General features: G+C 40.9%; 1 protein-coding gene across 1 annotated transcript in view; it reads left to right on the top strand.

Annotated features, from left to right (window-relative positions):
• LOC141140649 (transmembrane protein 132D-like) overlaps positions 1-27,732 on the top strand; it is a 1,563,515-nt gene that overhangs the window by 1,516,061 nt on the left and 19,722 nt on the right. The gene's annotated exons all lie outside the window — the stretch shown is intronic.

Genomic DNA, 27,732 nt, shown 5'->3' with positions numbered 1-27,732 from the left:
TGGCTATTTTTAGCTCTGATTGCTGTATAAGTGTCAATGGTTCCAAAAAAGTGTCAAAAGTGTCCGATCTGTCCCCTGCAGTGTTGCAGCCCTGCTAAAAATCGCAGATCACCGCCATTACTAGTAAAAAATAAATAAATAATAAAAATGCCATAAATCTATCCATAGTTTGTAGATGCTATAACTTTTGCCCAAACCAATCTATATGCGCTTATTGTGATTTTTGCAACAAAAAGACCTCAGATCTCACATTTACACTTAAAGTTCCCAGAGTTCCCACTAAAAAAAAAAAAAAAAAAAAATTAAATGTCAGCAGCCACAAATACTGCAGCCCCGCTCGTCTTCCCCTCCGCTTGGCGGTGCCGGCATTTACTGTGGGCTCCCGACTGTGGCTTCACAGCCGGGCACCCACTGCGCATGCGCAAGCCGCGCTGCACGCTGTGTCTGGCTGTGCAATCATCTGGGACCTGTCACGTGTCCCAGATGATTGCCTAGAGGGAGGGGGAGAGCTGATCTCCCTTCCTGCACTGAAGGAAGTGACGTCAGGAGCCCAGGCGCTAAAGGAGGCAGATTACGAGGGACCCCCTAGCAAAAGGCATTAAAGAGATGAGTAAAAAAAAAATTTCTCCAAATGGTTTTTTTTTTCACGCACATTAATGATTTTTTTGTTTTTGGGTGGAACTCCACTTTAAATGTAATAAAAAAAAAAAATTAATGGAATTTTTTTTGCAACAAAATAAAAATTCCCCCTTTAAGACCATTGGGCGGGATGTCGCTTCCGCCATTTAAATGTCATGGAGCCGAGTGGCAGCCATTTTTCCCTCACTCGGCTCCAGCTTGTCAGGGGAGAGGACGCGATTGGCTTCGACGCTACCGACGGCTCTGGTAAGATGACTGGAGCTAGCTGCTGCCATAACAATGGTATTTAGCATCAAAGTAATGACGTACAGCTACGGCGATTAGCGGTAAGTGGTTAAACACAAAACCAAAAATTTTATATATTGCAGCTTACCTATCCTTAGGTGTGGTGACTGCATTTGTTTTCTTTTGATATGCTTTTTTTATCTCTGTTTTCACCAGGTGATCTGGTCAGTAACACACTTCCAGTATTAGAGTGCCTCCATTCTGGATGAAGGAGCACAGGGGACACATTGGTCTGTTATTGCAGTTTAATGAATGAGATCAAAAATATGTGCATTTTTTGTTGGCATATAATAGAGAAGATCTGGTGCAAAATGCACCCATCACATATCAGCTATGGTGGGACTTTACAAATTCCCATCCATTATGACAGCTCACATTTTTCAGCCCCTGTTAAGAGCAAAACAATTTTCTGTATTTTCCAGACGTAACACATAAGCTTGCGTTATTGTTTTTTTCAGCGGTTGACTGAACATCATGCTGGTGTGCCCTCTTGAGGTAGACTGACTACACTGTTCTGCGATCCTATCTGCCAGGGGACGCTAGTGTTAGTATTAGACTAAATCATCATTATTTGTCTGCATCTGTCTCTGTGAAAATAAGCTGCTTTATGGGAACAGCTTTGGTATCTTCCCCCTGCTTTGTCTATTATATGTAATCCAGCAATCTGTACAGACAAAAGCTCCAGGGCTTCAGTCTATGTAAACCCTTGACCAAGACATCAGTACATTGTGCAGTTGGACGCCTGCTGCTCAGGGCAGTCAGGAAATATGATCTTTTATTATAGGAACTGAAGTATCCTTAGATGGCCTCTGACATGACAAGCAAGGTTAACAATAATGCCACCCGGGCTTGCTTGTCTTGAAAAGGGTCAAAAGGACATATAGAACTGCTTCTGCTGCCAGCCGATGATGAATTATAAATTATTTTCTAATTCCCATTACTACAATACTCTGAACCAAGTTCACTGCTCTGATCTCTTACCGAACACATGAATCAAGATCATTAATCCTCCAAGTGCCCATGATATAGGGGAAGGGAAGTCACAAAGCTTTCTATAGCAGACAGTTGATAAGTAGAAAAAGGTTATCCTAGGACAGCACACAGATGGGTCTGAATGTCTGCTGTCATTCAGGGGACGATGTGCCCCCACTGCAATATGTGTCTAATAACATATGTGCCTCTTCTGCATTGCTATTCAAGCGATGAAAAAAAAAAGCCAAGGCATAAGCCAAATAGTAAAGTGCATAAAAGTTATCCACATTTATAATTATGCTTCGATAAAATTAAGTTTCGTTCACTTAGTCACACCTAAAACCCTTGTGCTAGACACATATTACTCACCCAGATGAAGCATTTAGCTCTAAGTGGCCGTGAGCCAAGAACCGGAAGTCCTTTTAGTGAGACGTGTTTCATATTTCATTCCGAGAGTAATGTATTGACATTGCCACTACGCCGCAAGTTGAAATTCCCTGTGAAATTAATGGGAAGCAGTGTTTTCATAATCAATATTTTCTCCCAAGGAAGCATAAGCAAAAGATTCATGACCCTTTTAGTCATCTTAAAGCTAGATATAGAGACCCTTCTTTTCGTGGCAGTTTGGAAATATATATATATTTTCCTAGTTTATGGCTGACGCTCCCTAAACAAAATGTTTTTTTTTATGCTTTAAGCTGAGAAAAAAGTACTTCTTTATTCAAAGCTTTTTAAAAACGGTCTGAAGTAAACTTGTTTACATTAATTAAATGTCTACATAACGTCTAGTATTAGGTTTGGGAGAATGCATCAATATATTTCATTCCTAATATGAGAACATTTCAGCATATATAAATATAATATTACAGTGCTGACTGTTTTGGGCACATTTTTATTAATGTATTAATGGACACTGGCATATAAAAGTATTTTTGATATTCAATATTTAATATGTTATTCATATTCAATAATTCAAATGTGACTTATTATATTGGTGACATTGGTGATATAATATAATTATTAATAATTTAATTTACACTTGTATTATAGTGGTGTCCGCTTTTTCAAGTATGCTTTTTTTTAATAAAAAAAAATATAATTTTTTTTTGTCATTGTTAATATTAATGGAACAAGTGGAAATAACTACAGCTCATATTAAATGGTCAGAATTCACTTTACTGACACAAGACTAATACAATATGGATTCTGATTGTCACCCAAGATGCTTCTCTTTGCTACTTTGCTCCTTGCGCTCTGCTTTTGTGGACTAAACCTAAAAATGACTTTTTTCCATCGTTGGAATACACTACAAATGGTTTAATGCATGTTTTTTTTTTTCAATAGGCAATAGATGTTTGCAATGCTCAGAGCTCATGTGTCCACACATACTAGTTTCAATAGAAATTGGATGGCACTGATCATGATAATTCTGTATATATTTTGTGGTCAGTAAAAACTGTTTAGTAATTGTCACGTATGTATGAAATTGTTATGCCCTGTACACAAGACTGGTTTTGCCGTCGGAATAAACTCTGAAGGTTTTTACGGCGGAGTTCCGACGGAATTCCGCTCAAGCTGTCTTGCATACACACGGTCACACCAAATTCCGACCGTCCAGAACGTGCGTCGGAACAGCATACAGACAAGCGTTTTTTCCGTTGGAAAAATATATAACATGTTCTCTATCTAAGTCTGTCTGAATTTTCGAGAGAAAAAGTCTGATGGGGCATACACACGGTCGGAATATACCATGCAAAGCTCCCATCGGACTCTTTCTGTAGGAAATTCCGCTCGTATGTACGCGGCATTACTGTTATTTCATTACCTTGTGAACATTTATCATATTCTTTTTATGGACTCTGGAAGAGAGAAGACAATCAGTAAGCAAACAATAGTAAAAATTAGTGATGAGCGAACCAAAGTTGAGTCCACAGGAGATTCAGCAAACCCAGCAAAAAATCAACCAAAACAGAACCTAGCACCAATGGGAGCCAAATCTTATTATTGTTGTCTGACCTTTTTCAAGGCCAATTTGTAAGCTGTTAAAAAGGGCATAGGTAGCAGGGCATTGTCATCGAGACATGTACCAATGTAAAAAATGCAGTTTTTAATGCTATTTAGCAGACAGAGACTATTTTAATGCAGCTTAAAGGGGTTGTAAAGGTATTTTTTTTATTTTTTAAAAATAACAAACATGTTATACTTGCCTTCACTGTGCAGTTCGTTCTGCACAGAGTGGCCCTGAACCTGCTCTTCTGGGGTCCCTCGGCGGCTGTCTCAGCTCCTCCCCGCAATAATTAACCACCTTAATGTGAGCTCCCTCGCAAGGTGGTTAGTTATTGCGGGCGCGCTCCCGTGATACAGCCGCTCGCTGTATCACTCGGCCCCGCCCCCCAGCGCGCCGCGTCTTTGGATGTGATTGACAGCAGCGTGAGCCAATGGCTGCGCTGCTTCCAATCCATCCACTGTAGCCAATCAGCGGCCAGGCTGAGCAGCGGAAACGAGGACGTGAACGAGCAGCCGAATTTCGAGGGGTCAGGTAAGTAAAACGGGGGGGCTGGGGACGGCGGTATTGTTAGTAGTTTTTTCACCTTAATGCATAGAATGCATTAAGGTGAAAAAATGTTTACCTTTACAACCCCTTTAAAGGGCAACATTAAAATATAAAAATAATTTTAATAACATTTGGGAATGCTCTAAAGTAGAACTAAAGGCAATACTTTTTCATTTTAGATAAAGCAAGAGAGGATAAAAAACCCTATTGTCTTTTTTTTCTATAACCTGTGTCCCATTGTGGAGATTTCCCTTCACTTCCTGTCCCATAGTCAAACCAGGAAAGGAGAGGAAATCCTTCCAAAATAAGGGAATTCTCAGTTGTCACCAAGGTCACTGTAACTAGTGTCTCCATTGGAAGATCTTCCTTCTATTCCCGTGTTTTGTTTTTTTTTTACTTTCACTTTTTGTGATATTTGAACAAGTAAAGAGGGTGAATCTCCCTAACAGGGACAAAGTCAACAATAAAAAAAAACAGGTGTTCTAATCCCTTTCCACTCTCCTACTACTCTTACTCAAACTAAAAAACAAAAAAAGTTTTGCTTTTAGTTATACTTCAAACCTGAATGTGAAGTTGTGCAGTATGTATCCCTTTAAAAAGTGACTTTATCCTTTTAAAAATCTTTTTGTTTTTTTACAAACACCCCTGCCACTTAATGACAGTTCCTTGCAGGCTTGTTTGTAAACAAACAGCTTGCGATCCTGGGTGATGCCATTAACCAAGTATGATTATGATCCCTACTACTGTGTTTATGCTCCGTCAGCATTTGAAAGCTGTCATTTGCAACAGGAGTAGCAGCGGGACAGCATTGGAGGTCCACATCAATGTGTATTGCTCATCATGACTGACATCAATCTAAATTGCTTGACAACATAATAGACCTTAGATATACATGAGTAGACAATTATTTTTTTTTATTTCATTAAAAATACTTTTCAAGGCGAGGGTGTTTTCATTTCCTATTCACTTATGGGAATGCTTAATGTGCTTATTAATGTGGGGAAAGAACCAGATATATGGGGGCCTCCTTATTTTAAAGTGGGTCTTCCTTCCGCGTTTGCCGGCTCTGAACATTTGAATGGCCAAGCTGTGATGATGTCACTCCTGCGCATGTGCATGGCAGCCACTCAGCCATCCATTCAGAGCACGGTGCTCTGAATAGATGGCTCATTCAGTAAGCTGTCCATTCAGAGTGCAGTGTGCATGCGCCGGTTATCTCACCAGCTGCAGAAATGAATAGTTAATATTTACTAAATAGTGCACGTTTCTTGTAAGCTTACCAGTAGGTACAAGTCACCAAGCAGTGTTAAAGTGTTTGCTAACCCCCCAAAAAATCAGATCCTGGTTCCTTAAAGCAGATTAAACAGCACAGTGCTTGTGCTGTGTAATATGCCCCCCTCTAAACTGTAAAAAAACCTCCCCGAACCTGCCACTTCCTGTATCCCCTCTCTGTACTGACCACGAAAATCAGGGCTGCTGAGCCCTGATCACCATGGTCAGAGTGCGTCCCTCCGTTATACGCAGCTGTCCTCTCTGCTCTCTTCTCTCCCCCTCACCCCCTCCTCCTTGCCTGTCAGCTCCCTCTCTGTGTCTCTCTCCGCTCTGCCCCGCCACTGCTATTATTAAAAATAAAAACCTACAATGCTCGCTGCCAGCCCCTCTATTAGAGTCTGGCGTAGCACACTATGTTAGTCATTTCTAAAAATGAACGTTATAAATACCTATTTAGAGCTATCTTGAGGCCGGTCACGTGACTCACGGACGTTTTTTACAGCTCCGAGACAGGGCTTCTGCGGGAGGCCACGTGATCTCCCCGGCTGATGTCAGAGGAAGATCTCGACCCCTCCTGCAGAAGCCATTCATTGGAGCTGTAAAGCGGCCGCGAGTCACGTGACCGGCCGGAAGATAGCTCTAAATAGGTATTTACAATTCTCCTTTTTAGAAATAACTTACATAGTGTGGTATGCCATGTTCTAATAGAGGGGCTGACCAAAAGCTAAGACTCCAACTGCACTATGGACAAAAATATATGTATCCATTTGTTCCAGTACCCTCTGCTAAGATAAGAGATGATTGGAAGGCTATTGATTTGGACACTGCTAGTGCCAATAAGCGATTATGCCATTCCAGCTTGATGGAGTGCAGATACATGCGATGATCCTTTTATTGATACTTTTTTCAGTTGCATGTATCTCAGTTGCTTTAACAGCAAGACACAAATGTATTGCATTAAAGCAGACTTGGATGATATCAACTTATGAATCCATAGCCTAATAAATATATTTCCAATTGCTGCAATTTTTTCACATAGAAGTGACAAGTATGAATAACATGATACCTACAGTATATGAAAAGGCAAAGAATAAAAACCATCAACACATCTGTTTGATGTACTCTAATAATGGCCTAGATTTTACTCTGAAAATTTTTGGAGAGCTGTGATCATGTAATTGCATCTTAAAAGGAACAATGAGTTATACTGGCTTTATTCTCTCATTCACTCTCGTTGTACTGATCTGGAACATGTTGTTAAAATGTACTGCCTCATTTTGCCTCGTCCCTAATGTGTTGCAGGCTTGACTATTAATGCAACTGTTATTCTGCTAAGTAACATGATTATGTATAACGCTAAGAGATGCCTTTGCCCTGGCTAAAACCTGGCAAATATCTTGTAAGCTTGCCACTACCGTGGGCATGTTTGAAATATACATTTTTAAATAAAGCTTGCTCGGAAGAGGATTAGTGTCCTACATACCATGCATTAAGATTAAAATGCCAAACATAAAATCTTTTGGAATGCAGGCTATGAAGAGAAGCAGTGTGAACTTCCTTTTTTTTTTTTTTTAATAAGCAGACGTCCCTCAAGGCCCAGTAAATCCTAAGTCCTCCCAGCAGATGAATGCACATTTTACTACCAGACAATTATTAAGTATCTATCTGTGAGGCTGCCAGCAGATTTACGGAGTGATAAACATTTTCTTCCTGTAAAGATTGTTAATCAGCTCTCGAGCATGGTCTCAGTAATGAGAAGGCCGGGCATGTGCTTGGCCTGATTAATGACAAGGGGCAAGCCCCTGTGTTGGCTGCAACATGAGGAGCATTCTTAAATTTCAGACTAAGTGTTGTATTGATACTAGCTAGATCTGTTTACCACATGAACTGCAATGTTAATTACCGCAGACTGTAGTTAAGCTAAAAAGAATGGAGGGTTTTATTGACTGATCGAAGACACAGGAAACATAGAAACAATGTTTATCCTTTAAATATAAATTAAAGGTAATGCAGTTGCTGCACCTGTATGGAAGGAGATTGGACCATAAGGCTTTCCACTTAAAGGGAAAAAAATAACTGAAAAGAAAGTACTGTGAAAAAGGATGGGGAACCCTGTGTCTAAAGTTTTACTCACAGTACTTCTGCAGCCACACTGAGAAGACATGCTGCCTTAAAGTACTCCCTGCTGCTTCCCTTGTTACATGCAGAAGGAATTTGCTGGATGTTCACAGCAGGGCAGAAAATGTAAGTCTAATTTTGAATAGTCTGACCCATCACCCTCCATCCAAATCTAAATTAACTGCCTAGAGGAAAAAAAAATCTAAAAAATTCCTCATGTAATGTGGTTTCTTAAGTAATAAAAAATATTTTTTTAAAACCTTTCCTAATTAGATTTTTGTTTACTGTTGTTTTGTTTAGGGTTTTATTGTTTTTGTTTAGGGTTTTCAGATAAATATATAATGTACAGTGATCTTGCGCAAATCCTTCAACTATGCAACATAATCAAATACATAGTGATCTAAACAATAAGTGATAAATCAATTGATATAACAGTGAATAGTGAATAAAGTCCAATAGATGTAGCAAATCTAGTATTCCAATACAAATGTTCCAATGCAAATAGTGTACAGTTGTCTATAAGTGATTCCCAGAGAGCCTAGATGCTGCCACCAACATCTCGGTGCTCACAGAACTCTCACCTGATAGGCATACAACTTAAGCCTTGGATTCAGATCCAATAGGGATTGGCTAAACTTTCCTCCCGGAGTCACCTCCGCAACTCTTCAATAAGAAATCACGTCTCACATGTGGGGGTAAAGTAGACAAGCCTCCACTAGTGTATTAAAGTATAAAAAATATTTATTAAATAATAAACATCTGCTTACATAAGGTAAAATAACTAGCGCTCATTATGATAAGAAATCTGCATTTTCCGCCTCTCATGTCACTTTTGGTCTACGATGTGCTCTGCCACGCCCTATGCATTACGTCACATCATGTGACTTCCTCAGGGGAACTAGACGCTCGGAGAAACTTGGGAATGAAGTGTTTCCGAGCATCTCTGAGTGTCTCTGAGCATCACCCCTCTGGCCAAATGCGGTACTGCACCCCCCCAGTGGGGTTATTTGCTAAAACAGAAGAGTGCAAAATCTGGTGCAGCTGTGCATGATAGCCAATCAGCTTCTAACTTCAGCTTGTTCAATTAAGCTTTGACAAATAAAAAAAACTGGAAGTGATTGGTTTCTATGCAGAGCTGCACCTGATTTTGCATTATCAGGTTTTAATAAATCAACCTCTATGTTTTTGGTATAAAGCATTGCAAAGTTATTTACAAATTTACAAATGAAATAAAGGTTTTTCCATTTCAATTTTGCACTTTTCAAATGTGACACTAAAAAAATTAAGAAAATAAGAAAGAAGCAAATATACAAAGGAAAAAGTTTAAATATAAATGTTTAGAAAAATTAAAACTAATAGTTAGATTCAGAAGGGGAAATAAGATTTAATTAGAGCTAATTAGGGTAAACTAAGGGTTACTAAGAGGTTAAATAGCAACAAATACAAAAATAGAACTTTTTTTTACTTGCCAGGTTGTTTTAATTGACATCATATACAGATCGAAGCTCACGCATTTGATCTCCAGATGAATGAAACAGAGTAAATATAAAAGTTATTTTGTATCTCTCTATCTCACAACTAAACAGCATTTATTTTGAGTATAACTAAAGGCAAAACATGTTTTTTAAAGTTTTGGATAGAGTGGAGAGGGATTGGAACCCTTGTCAGTCTTTATTGCTGTCTGTGCCCCATTGGGGAGATTCATCCTCTCTATTTGTCCTGTTTACCATTATCATTGAAAGTGAAAGTAAAAGAAAATCCCCAAATTTTGGGTTTTCCCCAGAAAAGTAATAGAGAAGAAATCTTCCGATGGTACACTAGTTCTGGTGACCTGAGGGTTCCCAATGAATTCCTTTCATTTGCAGGGATTTCCTCTAATTTCCTGCTTGGCTATGGGACAGGAAGTGAAAGGAAATTTATGCAATGGGACACAGATGGCGAAGAAAACAATCTGATGGGTTATAACCCTCCCGTATTCTATCCAAAATTATTCTACCCAAAAATCCCATAATTCTACATTAAACTGTGTCAGACAGTCAGAGTTTTACATTATTATTTTTTTTTTTTCGTCATTCAATCAGCTGGGATTGCCAGCAAGTACAAGGGATGAGGTAACATAAGAGCATAAGCAGAGGACATACTATACACACTCTGTATGCTTCGCTAAAGTTGTTTGGGTATTTGTAGCAAGTGTCCACAAATGGTTAATAGGTCTAGGCCATTTATGTAGTACAGTGGACCCTAATCTGGATAATGAATTACATTTTGACTGATTGTTCGTGAGCTGTCTTTACATATGCAGATTCTGAACATCTAACACTTCTTCTTACAGAGGGCATCTCATTCTTTAACAGAATTCGACAGCCATGTTGTTAGCAATGATCTTTCCTGGCTGATAATTGGTCCACACATGAGAATTACCAATGGACTGGTGATTTTGCAAAACTTGACATGATTCTATTTTCACCATACAGCACTGATAGGTGAAATTCAACTAAGAAACATTCCCTGTGACTGTGTTTATAAAAAAAGACGTTGTATATCCCCATTCTCATTCCTGCATGATATGACTTTGTTAATATGTAAAGCTATTTGTCAGCAAAGCAATATGATTGGCATGTCAGCACTGACATAGTGACACCTGTCAGTTTTTTGTTTGCTTTCTGTATATCTTTAGGGAGACTTTCCTTCACTTAACGTGCCAAAGACACAACAGAAAGAGGAATTTTTTTCAAACTGAGGTGACAGTTGTCACCAATAGGTGTTCCCATTGAAAGATTACTCATAATCTCCATCTCCCGTGACAAAAATATCCCATCATTATCTTTGCCGTAGACAGTGGTCATCAGGACAGGTGAAGACAGAGGATTACTCTCTCCAGGATGGACACAGACACAAACAAAATATGACATGGGGGTAAACAATATATACATATACTGTACACACATTCTGAAGCATTTTATACTAACCTAAACCAGTGTTGCCAACCTACCAAAATATACTGACACAACACCCAAAATTTCCTGGCACAGCCAAATTTTTACTGACATTTCCAACAGGTACAAATTACAGTTTTAAGTGCAAATTTTAGTATTTAGGCTACAAACAAGTACAATATGCAATTAGCAATGTGATTTAAGGTAGATATTAGGGCAAAAAACATATTTCTTATTTTATTTTCGATATAGTAAGTAAGTAGCTCAGGGACAGGACTCAGGAGGGCAAGAAATTAGAATAGGAAGGCACACACACATGAAGCTGACTCTTGGTCCCTTCAGTCCACTCCAGTCTAGACAGTCCTGCTCCCGACCTGCCCCACTCCTGTCCTGCAGACCCACACACGAGGCTCTGGCCACTCTGCTTGGCTCCCTTGCACCATGACATTGCACGACACGCTCGGGCACTGTCTCCACCAGAGCTGCCCAAACACACTGTAGCTGGTACTCTGATGGTCTCGGCTGGCTCTGGACCGAGCCGAACATCACAGTCATTTTTTACTGAAAACTTTTACTGGCATTTACTGGCAGGAGAAAATTGCCTGTTTTTTACTGGCTGCCAGTAAACATACTGACGGTTGGCAACACTGACCTAAACCCCCTGCTGGGTCCCTCTCCAGCACTGACATCTTCACCTGATTATGTGAGCATCTGAAGAAGGACACCACCTCATATACCCAGTGGAAGAAAGAGGGACTGGAACATCCCATAACTGTGGATTTAAGTGACTAAAAGGGGCACTTAGATAGGGATTTTTAATTTCTGATGGCAGAAATTTGGTGTGTGCGTTGGGGGGGATGGCAGAACTGGGTTCAGCTTTGCTTAAAATATGTTTAATGTATTTTAAAGAGTTACTAAACCCAGGGCCCTGCATTCACTATATCTGGTCTCCCACAGTACACAGAACATAGAAATGCAATTATTTTAGTCAATATAAACTGTTTTTCTTATCAGCAGTATATAGCAGTCTTGTGACTTCTATCAGTGTCTGTTTAAAGCTTGTAGGAGGAGTTTTCATTCTCCTCTGACTGTCCTATGTGTCTGCAGGACCCTGACCCTTTGTTTGGACAGTGCTGATTAGCCCTGTGCTGATCACATGCACCCTCACAAGAAAAAAGTCTCTAGCAATACACACCAAACTGAGCATGTGCAGAGGCTCTGTACTGTCAGGAGATGGCTTGAGGACAGTGGAAGAAGGGAGAAGGCAGAATCAAACAGCCTTTTTTACACAATGCAGAGAATTAACCCCTTAGGTTCCAAAGTGAGTTTTACAAGCATTCTTTTACTGCATATACCGACTGATTTTACTGTTCAGGGTTTAGTAACACTTATGACGCGTACAGACGATCGGAATTTCCGACAACCAAACCGTGGATTTATTTCCGACGGATGTTGGCTGACACTTGTCTTGCATACACACGGTCGCACAAATGTTTTCGGAAATTCTGATCGGCAAGAACGCGGTGACATACAACACGTACGACAGGACTAGTAAAAGGAAGCTTAATAGCTAGTGTGCCACCCTTTGGGCTCCTTCTGCTAATCTTGTGTTAGTAGAAGTTTTGTGAGAGATGATTTGCCCTTTTCTGCCTCGTGCTTTTCTGATCATTACTGCTCTTCAGTTTGTGCTTGTGGGTTTGTATCTGGTTTTCAGTGCGTGTAGTCAGTTCGTATCTGGTTTTCTGTGCGTGCTATTTCTAGTACGTATTTGATTCCCAGTGCGTTCTTGTCTGCTCGTTTCTGATTTTCAGCTCACTCTTCTGAGGCCTTTCTGATTTTCAGTGCATTCTGTTACTTCTTTCTGACCAGCCGACCCTTTTGAAGCCATGTTGCGGTTATGTACTCATCATAGAGTTTGTGCTATGCGGGGGCTTGGTGTTGGGGTTCATACTTTGACCCAAGCCCAGTCCATGAACAGGGGGAGGAGGAGTTCATGGACCAAGAATTGGTTGCTCCAGCGTGACCAATTCTCGCACATGCCTTTGTTGCAGGAGATCCAGGAAAATAATCCCGAAGATTTCAGGAATTATCTCCGGATGACGGACCCCATTTTTCGGCATCTGTTGGCTTTGCTGTCCCCTTATATTACGAAGAAGGACACCTGCATGCAGCAAGTCATCACTCCTGAAGAAAGGCTTATGGCCACCTAGCGGTACTTGGCGATGGGGAGAAGTCTGCAGGACATCAAGTTCTCGACAGGCATCTCCCCCCAGGCTCTGGGAATCATTATTCCAGAGACCTGTTCTGCCATTATTCAGGTCCTGCAGAAGGACTATATTAAGGTAAGTTTTCTCCTTTAACATCACATTCTATGTATTTAATGTTTGCTAATGTATTGTATTTCTTTCATCATTCCCTAATTACCATGATTGTAATATGCTATGAATGTCCTTTTTATCCTCATGCATGCTGGAAGTTTTTAATGCTCCTTTTTTGTCCTTCATGCATATTTGCCTTCACTAACCTCCCCAGCATACTATCCTGGGCCCATACACACCTAGCCTAGTCACTTAACAATGTGTTATGCAGCTCTATAGTAGTGCTTTACCCTAAACACCCCCTAAAATGTGTACAAATGTTATTTTTGTCCTTAAATTCAGACATAGTGCCAGAGGCTTTTTTGGGGGGCCCAAACTCATTTGGAACCCTTGTTCCCCCCAACCGCTAAGTCAACCGATACCAATACTCTATCTGCTGACTTTGCCAAACCCATACACATTATACCTACCTCTTTTGTGGTCATATTTATTGATGAATTAAACCAAAGCATGTAGTGCAAGGGCCTGCCTGAATACTTTCAAAGGTCCGTCAAAAATATATGGAATACTTTGCGGGTAGGGGGGCCATTGATATACCAGCAAATGTTTGAGAAACATTTTTAAAATACATCTTTTTGTTAAGCTGAAATAATATTTCATTTGATCTACTGCTTGTGTTTCTTTTAACTGTCTCCTAGGTTCTCCAATGGGCTTTTCTTTTTGGCCATTTTCTTAAATAGTGCAAATGTAATTTATTTGATACATGAGGTGACAATCTCTTCTTTAGCTAACTATTATGTTGTGGGTCTGCTACACACACACACACACACACACACACCTTGCTTTTGTTGTTAATGTAATGCATTAATGATAAAAAACACATCCTTTTCAGCACCATGAATTAATTGTTTTGAGTCCCGAAACTGGCCTGATTTTAGAGCACTGTGGGGGTTATTTACTAAAGGAAAATCCACTTTGCACTACAAGTGCACTGAAACTGCACTTGAAAGTGTACTTGTAGTGCCAAGTGGATTTGCCTTTAGTAAATAACCCCCATTGTCACTGTAAACACCAAATTACTCCAAAAACTGGTATTGAGTATTGAAAGAAGAAGCCACAATTTGTTGAGTAGAAAACGAAAGTTGAACTTTGACAAAGTGAAGGCAATATCAGACATTAGTATGTCCAAACTGTGTTGAGATTGCCTTCATCAGATGGGGCGATGTGACCCCTGTGAAAGCCAAATTTTGAAGATGCACACAAATTGGGAGTCAAAATGGGGATTTCCCTCCTGAACATGTGCTAGCTCCCATCATGGGGGATCAATGGACATGTTTCGGGGGTGCAACCCCTTCCTCTCATCTACTTTAGTTGTGCAGAAGGGGTTGCACCCACAAAACGCGTACATTGATATCCCGTGATGGCAGATAGCAAATGTTGACACACTGTGTGCATCTTCAAAATTTGGCTTTCAAAATAATTTAAAATAGTTTGAAAAATCAGAAAAATAAAAACAAACTTGAATAATTTTGAGGTGTTTTAGATTCTGCCTAAAATATCAATGATGTTTTTGAGTCTTTTTTCCACATCATTGATGTCTTCCTTGATCTTCTGTAAATCACAATTGCACACCATAATCGCCCCGATGAAGACGTATGCACTTGTGAAATGAGATTCTTCTTCCACACCATTCACATCACCTAAAATAAAAAAAACACACCATGTATTATAAATATGCAGGCATACATCTATTACCTGAAGCTGTGGTCTCAGACACTCACCTGTTGTGGTCACTATTTTGCCCACTTCATAAACCTGTCCTTCCTCCACATCCTGAGGTTGTGGTGTGCTGAGTTCCCCTTCTTTATGAGGTCGGGGGTCCCTGGTGTCCTCTGATGTCCCGAGTCTTTTCTCCCCTATGTGAATTAAAAAATGGTATACTTAGCACACAGATATTTGAGGCCAGAAATAGGAATATGAAACATTGCTTGGAAGTGATGTACAATTGTCTGTTTTGGCAGAGTTCCAAGCTGAAAACAATTCAATTTCCCTTTGTAAAGCTAGAATACTTACCTGTTTTGTGCAAGTTTCACACATGGAGACACCCCTTGTATCCATTGGATCACCTATGTGGGACACCATAAAAAGTTTGTTCTAGTGTCCCACACTAGTGCTCCTGCATCCAGATGTGTAAACAGCTGCCGAATGTCCTCTCCTTACACTGAATCAAGTTTGCATTTCATTCGCGTTACAAACCCATCTAGACAACAATGTACTAAACTTCTTTTAATACAAATAGGCATGAACAAATATAGTTAACCTGCATCTGCCAAAAACATTGTATTAGTGGGCGAATGAACGATGTTTACTACGAACGATTACTGTGCCCACGAACCTGAAACTTGCCATTTTAAGCTGTACAACAGTAAAGAAAAGCACATGGAGCAGCACAAAAGGACTAAGAATAATAGGAACACACGACAAAATACTTACTTTTTTGCAGCACTCTCTTGATTCTTCTGCACAGATCCTGCTCCCTCAATTTGAGGTCTGACCATTGTTTCCTCAGTTGATCCTTGAATCGCCGTACCCCAAAATTCTTCTGCAGACTTTTCACAACTTTAGCCATGATCTTGACCTTTCTCACATTTGGGTTTGGGTAAGGTCCATGCTTCCCATCATAGTCGGCCCTTTTCAAGATGTCCACCATCTCCACCATCTCTACAAAGGACATATTTGTGGCCTTAAATCTCCTCCGGGATTGGGAGATTTGTGGTTCTGGGCTTTCGTCGTCCTTCTCGTTGCTGCTCTCCTCTGCATGCACTTGCTCTTTCTTCGCCATGTGCTCTCCCACTGTGCCAAAAGAGAAGGGGCGGGGAAAAGACTAGAAAGAAGGTCAGGGGCGGGCGGAATTTCACGCATGCGCAGTGTATATAAAGTATAACACGCGTGCGTCGTACGTACGATCTGTGAGCGGAGGACAGAGTAGCGTAAGCGCCGGCGCTGATCATGATAACTAAGGTACAATTTGAATTTGGGGCATCAGTGGTCTATACTGCTTATAGATTGAGGCCTATATTGGAACAAGATTGGGAGAGTTTAGCCTGACATTAGGGTTTGTCTTGTGTTGTGTCTTGCAGATAAAATGGATCGATTTAATAATCACAGCTTCCTCCCCCAATTCATTGATATGTACAGAGAGCTGCCCTGTTTGTGGCAAGTAAAACACCCCTTTTATACCAATAAAAGAAAGAGGCAGGCAGCGCTGGATCAATTGCTGAAATTGGTGAAGCCGCAGATCCCCATGGCAAACATCAACTATTTGAAGGCCAAAATTGGTGGCCTGAGGAGCACATATAATGGGGAGCGCAAGAAGGTCCAGGATTCCATGAGATCAGGAGCAGCAGTAGATGACATTTATGTCCCCAGGCTCTGGTACTATGACAGACTGCGATTTCTTTCAGACCAGACTGAAATCAGGCCATCACTCTCAACCCTTCCTTCCACTCTTCCTTCACTCTCAACCCTTCCTTCCACTCTTCCTTCCACTCTTCCTTCCACCTCAGATAAGGCTTCAGAAGTCCAACCTGGGCCTTCCACCCCAGAAGAAGATGTGGAGGAGCCCAGCTTGAGTCAGGTATAGCATTGTTTAACATATTTCTCAAAAAGTGTCAGCCAGGAGGTGGCGGGGGTAAGTGGCAGCCAGAAGGTGGCCAGGCCCAGTAGCCTGACCAAATCCCAGGTTCCTCCCCTCCGCCTTCCAACAAAAAGGACCAGGAAGGGGAGGAACGTGCAGGAGTCAGCACTTGCTTTGATTTGGGAGGCTACTGCAGCCCTCAGAACCACCCCCAATATTCAAAAGACCTATGCCTGCATGGCTGCCAGCAAAATGCAGGAAATGGAGGTGGGCCAACGCCTCATTTGTGAGGAAGTGATGTATCTGGCCCTAAATAAGGGGTTGAGGGGCAAACTCATAAGCAAAACCCACCTGTGTGAGTTGGACCATCCTCCTCCACCTCCTCAACCTTCTGCCACAACTCCAACACCAGAGCCACAGCCTGGAAGCAAGCATGGAAGCAAGTGTGGAAGGAAGACAAGAGTGTGATGGCCTGGGTTCAGTCTGGGCTGACAAAAGATGCAGGCTGTGGTATGACCACAAACTGGGGACATATATGTCATCTGCTGCTGCTCCCGAGCTCTCGGAGTCCTGGATCGGATTGTGCTCCCTATTAAAGTGGTTGTAAACCCTTACAGACCACTTTTACCTACAGGTAAGCCTAGATTAAGGCTTACCTGTAGGTGCAAGAAATATCTCCTAAACCTACACAGTTTAAGAGATATTTGCAAAAGACAGGCATTGATGTCTATGGCACATGCTCCGTAGACAACGGCACGCAGGCGCACTGAGCGTGCCGTTTCTAAGGGCGATTGTGCTGTTAGTGGCGGCTCCCGCACGCATGTGCGGGAGTGACGTCATCGTGGCTCCGGCCAGTCACAGTGCCGGAGCCGCGATACCCGGAAGTCACTCCGGGAGATATGGTGGCAACAGAGGAGGGGAACGAGGACCGCTTCGGGGGGCTTCGATCTCAGGTAAGTAATTTATAATGAGCTAGTATGCTATGCATACTAGCTCATTATGCCTTTGTCTTGTAGGGTGTTTATTTATTTTTTTTCCAGAGGGTTTACTTCCTCCTTAAATGGACTCCTCAGGCTACCAATTTTGCCTGTCAAACAATTGAAGTCTGCCCTGGGGTACAAAGGCTTCGCCAATTTCACCAGTTTATCCAGCATTGCCTTCCTTTTTATTTTGTTATGACTCCTAATAAATGTCTATTTTTCTTTGACAAATACTTGGCTATGTGTTTTAGTTCAAAAAGGACAGTTTGTTTGTGAGTAGGCAGGTACATTTCAAAAATACAATGTCAAATTAACAAGGGACACCAACACCAACCAATCTCTTTGAGGTTAAAAATACAAGATAATAATGGTGTTGTGGTAACTTGATACACAAAACAAAAAAACATATGGAGATCACTATAAAAAAAAAAATTAAATCAGGAGATCTTGATAAAAAAATTAAAAAAAAGTCGATCAGTATAAAAAAAAATATAAACATTATTCTGGAGATCTGGCAAAAAAAATAATAAAGATTATTCATGAGATCACGAGAAATAATAAAGAAATCAGTTTGTCAGAACTGTGTGAATATCAGCAGCAAAACAACTTCATTATTCTTGCATTATAAAGAAGAAGAGAATGCACTGCATTAAAAAATTAAAAACTTTGCAGCGTGAGGAATGTGCTATCTCCATTACGAACGCTAGTTTTACCAGACCGAGCGCTTCCATCTCGTACTTGATTCAGAGCATGCGTGGAATTTTGTGCGTCAGAATTGTCTACACATGCTCGGAATTTACGACAACGGATTTTGTTGTCAGAAAATTTGAGAACCAGCTCTCAAATTTTGTTTGTCGGAAATTCCGACAAAAAATGTCCAATGGAGCCTACACACGGTCGGAATTTCTGACAACAAGCTCACATCGAACATTTGTTGTCGGAAATTCCGATCGTCTGTACGCGGCATTAGAAATGCTTAAGGCTCCTTTCACACAGGCTTTCCGATCAGGTCCGCCTGTCAGTTTTTCAGGCGGACCTGATCGGACACTCCATTCACCTCTATGGAGTGGCGCATGTCAGCGGTGACACATCCATGGACATCTGCTGATATCTCACCCAATCCTGTCCGTGAAATCCAGACGGATGGAGACCCTATTTTCCATCCGTCTGGAGGATTGGATCAGATGGGATCGGATGAAAATGAACAGGTGGTCTGTTTTCATCCGATCTCCCCATAGAGGAGAGCAGGGCTCTCTGCTCCATCTCTGCACAGTGAGCGGAGACGGACCTGTCATCCGCCTGCTCAGCGGGGATCAACTTCCTCCGCTGAGCAAAGCTTTCAACAGCCACCTGACAGTGTGTGTTGGAGTAGTTTAAAGAGGAACTGCAGTCTGCTCACATAATTTGTAATTATAACATCTTTGCCATTCTGAAGCTTCCCTCCAGCCTCTTTGCATATTACTTGCCAAATATGCTGCAAAAATGCCCCTCCACTAAGTCTGGCTGCAGCCATTTTACCTTGGGCAGCTGAAGCTGCTGCCTGTTCACTTCCTGGATTTTAACAGACAGAAAGAGGCACACCTCCAGCTCTGCAGCCCTGCAGCTCTCATTGGCCCTCTTATGAATCATCCCCCTTCCTGGCAAACTCTCACGAGAGTGAGAGAGAGAGCTGTGCATGATGTCATAAGCCTAGGCTAATGACTAGACAAGACACAGGAAGTGGGCTGTATAAGGTATTTACTGGCAGAACAAAAATGCTTTACTATCCAAAGTTAAAACAACAAGGGCAAAAGGTTAATTAAATGGAAAGTTGAAAAAATGACTAAAGGTCTGCTTTAAGAAGAGCTGACAGTCTGTGTTGGGATAGTTAGTTAACTGCTATTCAGAGCTATTCTATGCTATATTGTGCTAAATAGCTGTGGATTTCAGTTTAGTGGGTTACATATTCTTGTTGTTCCCTCATTCTTATTCACAGTACAAATACCCTTTTTAGAACTAGCTTTTTGTGTGTCAGCAACAATTATAGTTGCTGTTTATAGCTGCCTTTTTGCACTCTTTTTTATGTGTGTGTATAATTGCATTTGAGATAGGGACCTTGGATTGTAAGCTCCATGACTATAAACCCCCTGCTGATGATGCTAGTGACTGAACGTTAAATTCTAATCGGGACTCAAAAAAGAAAAAGCCAAAGTTACCAGCTACTACCAGCTTTCCCAGCCTTTTCCAATGCTGCTATCATACTGTCCATCCATTGAACAATATTTGTGAATATTTTCTCTCAGATAATACACTCCCAAACAGCTCCCGCTGCTGTCTCTGAGCCAATGAGGAGGGAGAGAGCTGAGAGAGCCTCAGCTCTCGTGCACATCACCGGATCAAGATCGGGCTCAGATAAGTATAAGGGGGGGGGGGGCTGCATGGAGAAGGTTTTCTAACTTAATGCAGAGAATGCATGAAGGTAAAAAAAAAAATTCTGCCTTTATAACCACTTTAAGCCAACTGTAAAAAAATCGATTACACTTTAAAATATGTCATGTTAGAATTCAGTGTCACTGATGCTGTCCCTGAAAGTCTTATTGTTCTATAATACCACAGAAAGCTTTAAGGTATCTCGCAAGCATGTAAATTAAAGGATTTTTGTTTTTCAAAGTCTCATTAAAAGAACCCTCTCCCCACTGTATGATATTATAAAAAAATGTTAATGTCACCCATGGAAGTGCCCAGATCCATATGCCTTTTTTTATAATAGCTAGTCTATTAGCCTTGAATATGTCCAAAATTTTGTCTCAAGTTCACCCCCCCCCCTAGACTTCAGTGGGGTTCTTTACTAAGCTCCACTCTACTTTTTTAAACAGAGTTCAAACCTCTGTCAGGTTTTTATTTCCATTTGAGGGATTCATCTCACCTCCTGTCCCAACAGCAGTCATCAGGACAGGAGGTGATAAAATAATCACACAGGCAGCAATTAAAGCCTAAAACATTTAAACCCTTTCTTCAACCAATCTCCATTGTTTTAATGACTAAGGAAATAATTTGGTGACAGCAGATTGAGGTGGACCAAATTTCTGCTAGAAATTTTGCCACATAGGGATAAGTAAAATCATCCAATCCAACATAAAACATCCTACTTTGCTTTCTGGAATTTTAGTGCAGGCAGCTATGTTTCACATATTTGAACAACCACCTAAATATTAATATTTCAACTGTAGATGCAGTTTGGTGATCTGAGTATCTGGCTGACTTTTTATGTCTATTGGAAACGCCAACTTTCCTTGTCATATTTCTTGGCTCTGTGTACACCCCTTTTGCAATTTTGGACTATTTTCACCCACCTTTGGTTGTTTCTACTCCTCCATTTGTACTCTTTATAATATAAAAACATTCATCTTACAACAAGCTGGCACCAATACAGCTTGGCTCAAGTGTGTGATTTGGGCCACTATTGTCCACCTGTAAATAAAATATCCCTTTTAAGTGGAATGATTAAATGAGTGCTATTGTTTGATACTGTTCCTTTTTCAGGCAACTGTGCATGATACCACTTCACTAAGCTGAATTCTTGGCCCAAGTTTTCATTGATGTGCTTGTTAAGAGTACACAGGTATTATAGAAGAATGAAGTTAGCAAGCTTTAGTTTTCCTATGGAGACTCTAATGACATCTTGGGTGTAGAACAGCTACAAAGGCACCAAATGTCTGCATATATACATGAAATATTATAATGTTGAAATCTAAAAGGATGCAACATTTCTATGATCAAAACTGCTGGCTTTAAAATACAGTGTTTAAATTTCTAATCACAGACCAGCAAAATTGGCAGGAGAGCACGGTGGTAGCAAAATAAAAAGGAAAACTTCCCCTTTCTTAAAGCCTCCCTCCGCCCACCTGCTTCTAAAGCTGATTAGTAGAATAACAGAACCTTTTTGAACTTCTTCCAGACAGCTCCAAATTCTAAACTAATGCTTCTAACTGATGTCATTTCAAATATCATGAGAGCCAAGCTGGACTTTTTGTCAATGTCCTTAACCCAAAGACAATCTTTGACGAGCCTGGTTGTCTTGGAAGCACTCCTCATACCGGAATATGAATCAGATTAAAGGCATTCTCTTTTACAAGTTACTTTTCCTCTGCATACACATTTTGGATTTAATTCCATTGATATGTATTTAATCTGTGCTTAATCCAAATTCAACTGTAATCTATTTATGGCATTCATCCAACCAGCCTACAGATGTTACAAAATATTTCTTAGGTCAGTTTTAGGATGGCATAAGCACTTTACTATTTGATTTTAAAGAAGACGCATATAATGTATGTGTGATAAAATATAAATATATTTAAATAAACATTAATATCTATTTGAAAAATACAATTTCAAAATGCTTCAAAAAGCATTTTTTTGTAATCATTTATCTCCCTGGCAATAATCCCGAGTGTGGCTCGGAGTTAAATTTCTGTACCAATAGCGGTAACCCAGAGCCACACTCAGGATTGCATCTCAGGATCCTTGTCCAGGTTACTTACCTCGTCCCTAGGATCCTGCAATGTCCCCCCGCTGTGTCTGCGGGCTGTGTCCTCTGCCTGATGCCTCTGTGTGCCGCGCTCCTTTCTCTGCGAGCGTCGCGACGCATGGGGGAAGAGCCCGGCGGCAAATTCAAAAATGACAAAATTCATAACAAATACAGTACACTGTAATCTTACAAATTACATTACTGTATCAAATAACTTCACCTCTTTTTTGTCCCTAGTGCTTTGTCCAGTGCCCTGCATGCACTTTTATATTATATATACTGTTCTTTCTGTCTGGAAACTTAAAATTGTCCATGGCAACCAAAAAGTGTCCCTTTACATCAAAAGCAGTTTTAGACCACCTAGAAAACAGCGATAGTAAAGTAGAACACTTGCAAAATTGAGCGATAGTGAATTGTGGATAAATGTATTTTATTATTATTATATTATTATTTTTTATAATTATTTATAGTTTTTTATTATATTATAATTTATGATTTCGTGCTTCAAACTTTATCATACCCGGGGTGTCTACTAGACTCTTGTTTGGATAGATTTAAGTGTGTTATTACTAAAAATTACAGGCCTGCAATATAAAACGCCAAATTTCTGTGCAAAACAATTTACCGCTTTGAGATTCAAAAATCTGACATAATCATACAGCCAGGGTGGCTACTGCGCTTTGTTCTAAAGAAGTCCAGTTTGTGTACAGGAAGACAGTGAATTAGTACTGCTTGGACCTTGAAGGAGGGTATATACCATGAAAGCTTGTCCTGAAAAATTGTATGTTAGTGCAAATAAAAAAAGTATCACAGACAGTACTCGATTCTTTCTGTTCAGTAAGACAGTGACAAACTCTTGTAACATTAGACATAACTATATTCCTAGTTCTGGTGATGCTTATTAATAACAGTAGTCTACTCTTAGCAATAGTCATGGTCTTTTATCAATGATCAGGTCTATTAGTAGACCCTCCTAGTAGACCCTCCTTGTTAGTAATTCAAAGGGCAAAATGCAATTAGGCTAATGCCATGTTTTTAGCAACAACTTTTCCCTTGAGATAAGGCTCATTTGCAGTGGCGGCCTGTCCATATGGCGCGTACTGGTGCCGCCCCCCCATCTATGCATCCAGCCCCCTGATCTACATGCAGGGCACCGGACGCATGGAGCCAGAGGCTCTAATAGGCTTCAAAAAAGGATAGGCTCAGGGCGCAGAGGACTGTGCCCGAAGCCCACCCAGTTGTGTGACAATAGCGAATGAATATTCACTATTGTAACACTGATTCTCCTCCCTCCCAATCAGGAAGTAGGTCCTGAGACCCATCACCTGATTGGCAGAAAGGAGATCTGATCAGATTGGCCACCAGGAGGAGAAGGGAGGAAGCAGACTCCCGCAGCCTGGAGAGAAGCCGCCCAGAGCACTGCCCACGACATGGGGGTAAGAGCGAGGCCCCGACTACTAACTGACCCACCCGGGGGGGTGGGTTTGCCGTCCGTGACCCGACCATGGGGAGAGGGGGTTGCATTGGGTGGATTGTTTGCAGCCCCCCACATTTAAAAAACCACCAACCGTCACTGTTCAAATGGGAACTTGGTTGCTTCTTTCCCCATAGGTCGGTGATGGTGAACCTTGGCACCCCAGATGTTTTGGAACTACATTTCCCATGATGCTCATGAACTCTGCAGTGTAGTTGAGCATCATGGGAAATGTAGTTCCAAAACATCTGGGGTGCCAAGGTTCACCGTCACTGCCATAGGTATTACTATGCAAACTCAAAACAGAACTAAAACAGAACCTGTCCTTTACAGCCAAGGAAGCTGCCATTTTAATCTCTGTTTGATCTGCAGTTGCCATGATGCTGCACACACAATTATTTATGACACCAGCCATTTGATACCTTGATAGTTCAGTTGAGTATACAAAAAACTGTAACAGTTATCATTCACAGTATGCCTTGTAACTATTTTGGGAAACAGCCAAATTGATGGATTTACTTCCACTTTAGGTGATCAAGCTAGTATTTCAGTGCAATGCTTAACAAAAAAATATGATTGCCCACACTAACGTCTGAGGCTAGCTTACACATGTAGTGCTCATTATGTATAGACAAAGGTGTTCACTCGGGCCCAAAGTACACCTCTCAGCGCCAGGGAAAAAAATGCTGCTCAAAAGCAGAAACAGAACCTGTTGATACAGATGCAGGTATCACCTAATTTGCTATCACAAAGAAGGCAGAAGATTAAAATAATACATTAATAAAAGCAGCCGTTTAAACCATAAACAAAATATAATAACAAGTAGTATAATATAATCAGTAAATTGAACTGTAATAATACACTACAAACAGCGCTATTGTTGAGCAAAAACACACAAGCATGCGGCCAACTTCACACAAAAGTCCTTTAAGAGTAGTAAGGAGTCTAAAAAGTGGTTCAGAGAGTGTTCATAGGTGATCATAAAACAGAATCTCAGTGTGCACCTTCCACCGGTCAGTCCAATTCCACCATGTGAGAACACACTCCCCACAGGGGGTTAAACTCACCAGAGCTAAGAAATATATAAGCCTCCAAGGGAAGAAACATCTAAGCCACAAGCTGCTGCCAACACCACTCCGGGGGATTCACAGATGATCAGGGCTCCAAATAAATCAATAACAAAAGAAAAGCGCACATAGCGTAATCCTGTTTATTGAATGAATACCCATCACATCACACAAAAACCCCCCCTCAATAAATATACGTACAAAACACTGCAATCAACCAAGCAAAGGAAACGTATAGACCGTGCACTTCACCGTAATGAAGATCAGCCGTTTCAATGTCCCAAGGAGCTAACACCACTTCCTTGTTGTGGATCCAGCTGCAGTGGATCCACAGAGGGCGTCGCCCTCTGTTGAAGTCAGGATATGACGAAACGCGTCAGTACGTGGCCTACACGACGCCCGGAATTGACGTATGAGCTCCACCGCAGCTGGATCCACAACAAGGAAGTGGTGTTAGCTCCTTGGGGCATTGATGGAGAGTGACTTAATAAATGTAAGTCCCAGCTATGGTAGTGGCTACTGAACTCAGGACTGGGCAGCCACAGTGTCAATACAACATGTGTCAAAGGACACTGTCCATGCATCCTTAGCCACATAATATGAGATCTTTATAGTGGGAATGTAGACTCAACATCTCAAGACATACCTTTCCTTATCACAGCATCCATATTGTTTATTATACATTATGGCACATGTCCTGAACAATTAATATTGTACTAATGCAGTGCATCCGTGGTAAGCATGCTTCACACCCCTTCTTTGCATTCTAGGAAGTATGTTCAGCGGTGAACTGGTAAGCTAAGACTTTTTTCAGGAATCTGCTTAGCATATGGAATAATCTTCCAGGGTCATGCTAGGCATATAGGGCACCCTGCTATGGACGTACTGGGCATAAAGGGAGTATATAACAGTTTTCCTAAGACATGCTAAGCACTTGAAGGACTTTACTTGGAACGTGCTGAGTATACTGAGCAATCTTGCCAAGCATGTGCTGAATTAAATGGAATTCTTTGCTGGGAAAATGAGCAGTACATTGAGCACTCTGTCAGATACATGCCATGGACATGCAATTGCATTGAACGGTATCATGCTGAGCACACTAAGCACTTTGCTAGGAACATGTTGACCATGAAAGAGAAATCAAGGACATGCTGAATTCAAGGAACGCATGGAATTGAAAGAAGTATGGAACACTATGCTAAGCTCATGTTGATCACAGTTAAGACTTTGCCAGGCATACACTGAGCTCATGGGATGCCCAGTGAAAAGCAAGCAAAGTAATTGCTTAGAATGTAGAGCAGTAAGCCAAAAACATTCTGAATGAAAGAATTACACTGCCATGAAAATTGAATGCACAAAGGATCCTCTGCCAGTCATACTAAGCACGTGGTGAGCATTACTATGGTCACCAGGAGTATTTTTTCAGGATCATGATAAGTGCAGTGGGAACAATAGAGCAATGGTAAGAACATTTTCTCCAAGTAACTGCTGACTAAATCCTGCTCTGTCAATCTAATGACAATGACAGCGCTGGCAAACTTTCTGTGATGTTGCCATATTTAGACAGGCTAAGGAATATTTTTCACATATTTTCTACAAATCAGTCACTAAATCAATTGGCATATATTTACTCACATATTCAAATGGTGCAAACCAGTTGAATTTATAGATTTCCACTATCTTTATTTCTTTGCTTGTTATTCCTGGGGAAAATTCTGCTTCCTGTTCCCTTTAATGCTGGTCACATAACCAATTTGCTACATTATTCCTACTAATGGGAATGATCTGAGCTCATGATCTGAGCTCATGTGGTCAAATGTCCTTTTAACTATGTAAGCAGCCCTGAAAGGCAACGTGGAACAGCAATTTTTTACATATACTGTAGGTAGATGTTTTAGCCCTTTTATTACACTCTCTTTTTTTGCAACCTAAGAAGATCATAACCAGATTACAAATATGCAGGCTTTGAGGGCCTGGTGAGCTGGCTGGGAAGATATTGAATATATGGGGCATTTCTTTGAACATTGTCCGTCTTACTGAAATCTTGTCTGGTGAGGATGCAACTGTGAGAACTTTCTATCTCCAGGGTCATTGGGCCTACTGCAGTATTCTCTCCTCCTGGAGGAAACCCTGAAGATGCTGGCTACTATTGATGTCCTGTTCTGGGCCTAGATGAAGCATGCAACTGCCCCCATAAGAGAGGAAGAGATTTGACTGTTTGAGTGGAAAGTTTACATGGGAAATTTAAAATTGCTGTCCTGCTTTGGAACATAAAAACTGAGTTACCATTTGAACCTTATTTGCCAAGGAGCCATTTGCTAAGTTTAGTGTCCAGCTGTCATAGAAAGCGGGAGCCAGAACATTTAGAAAAGTGTGCTTAAGACCAGAAACTGCGTTCTAGACAGATAAACCTTTAGGTATCCTGTGTTCCATCCACCCTCTTGGTTTAGCCCCTTGCAATTCCCTACACATTAGAACTCAAAATGAGAGCATGAGAAGCAACACAGGGACCCATGTGGTTCATGTGCTGTCACGGAGCATGCTGTTAGAAGGAGAGAGCAGTCTCACTGACAGTTTAACTCATTAGTGTGATGCTTCTCCTTCACTGTCCAGTCATAGTCTGGGGTTGGGATTGAGGTCTGTAATATTACTTAAATACAGAGGATAATAATACCCTACCATAAAGGGACTGTGCTGTGTTACTGACATCTATTGATATCACAACTGGATAGACAGAATGCAAATCCTTTGGCAGGTAAACAGCTTTCTTATATGTATTGTATATGTGTATTTAACTGTTTGCCTGGAGTTTAGCTTCAAATTTATGTATGGAATAATTTTTTTTAGCTGTATTCTTAGAGGTAACATTGCACATGAGAAATACTCAAGCTGTGATTGCTGACCTCAGTTTGAAAATGCACATAATGTATCTGACCTCTTTTCAGTTCTCTGTTCTTTGCTAGCTGTGCT

Source organism: Aquarana catesbeiana, linkage group LG01 (genome assembly GCF_042186555.1).
Source record: "Aquarana catesbeiana isolate 2022-GZ linkage group LG01, ASM4218655v1, whole genome shotgun sequence".
Taxonomy (NCBI): domain Eukaryota; kingdom Metazoa; phylum Chordata; class Amphibia; order Anura; family Ranidae; genus Aquarana; species Aquarana catesbeiana.
Note: the sequence above shows the minus strand (reverse complement) of the source record. Positions and strands in the feature narration are given on the sequence as shown.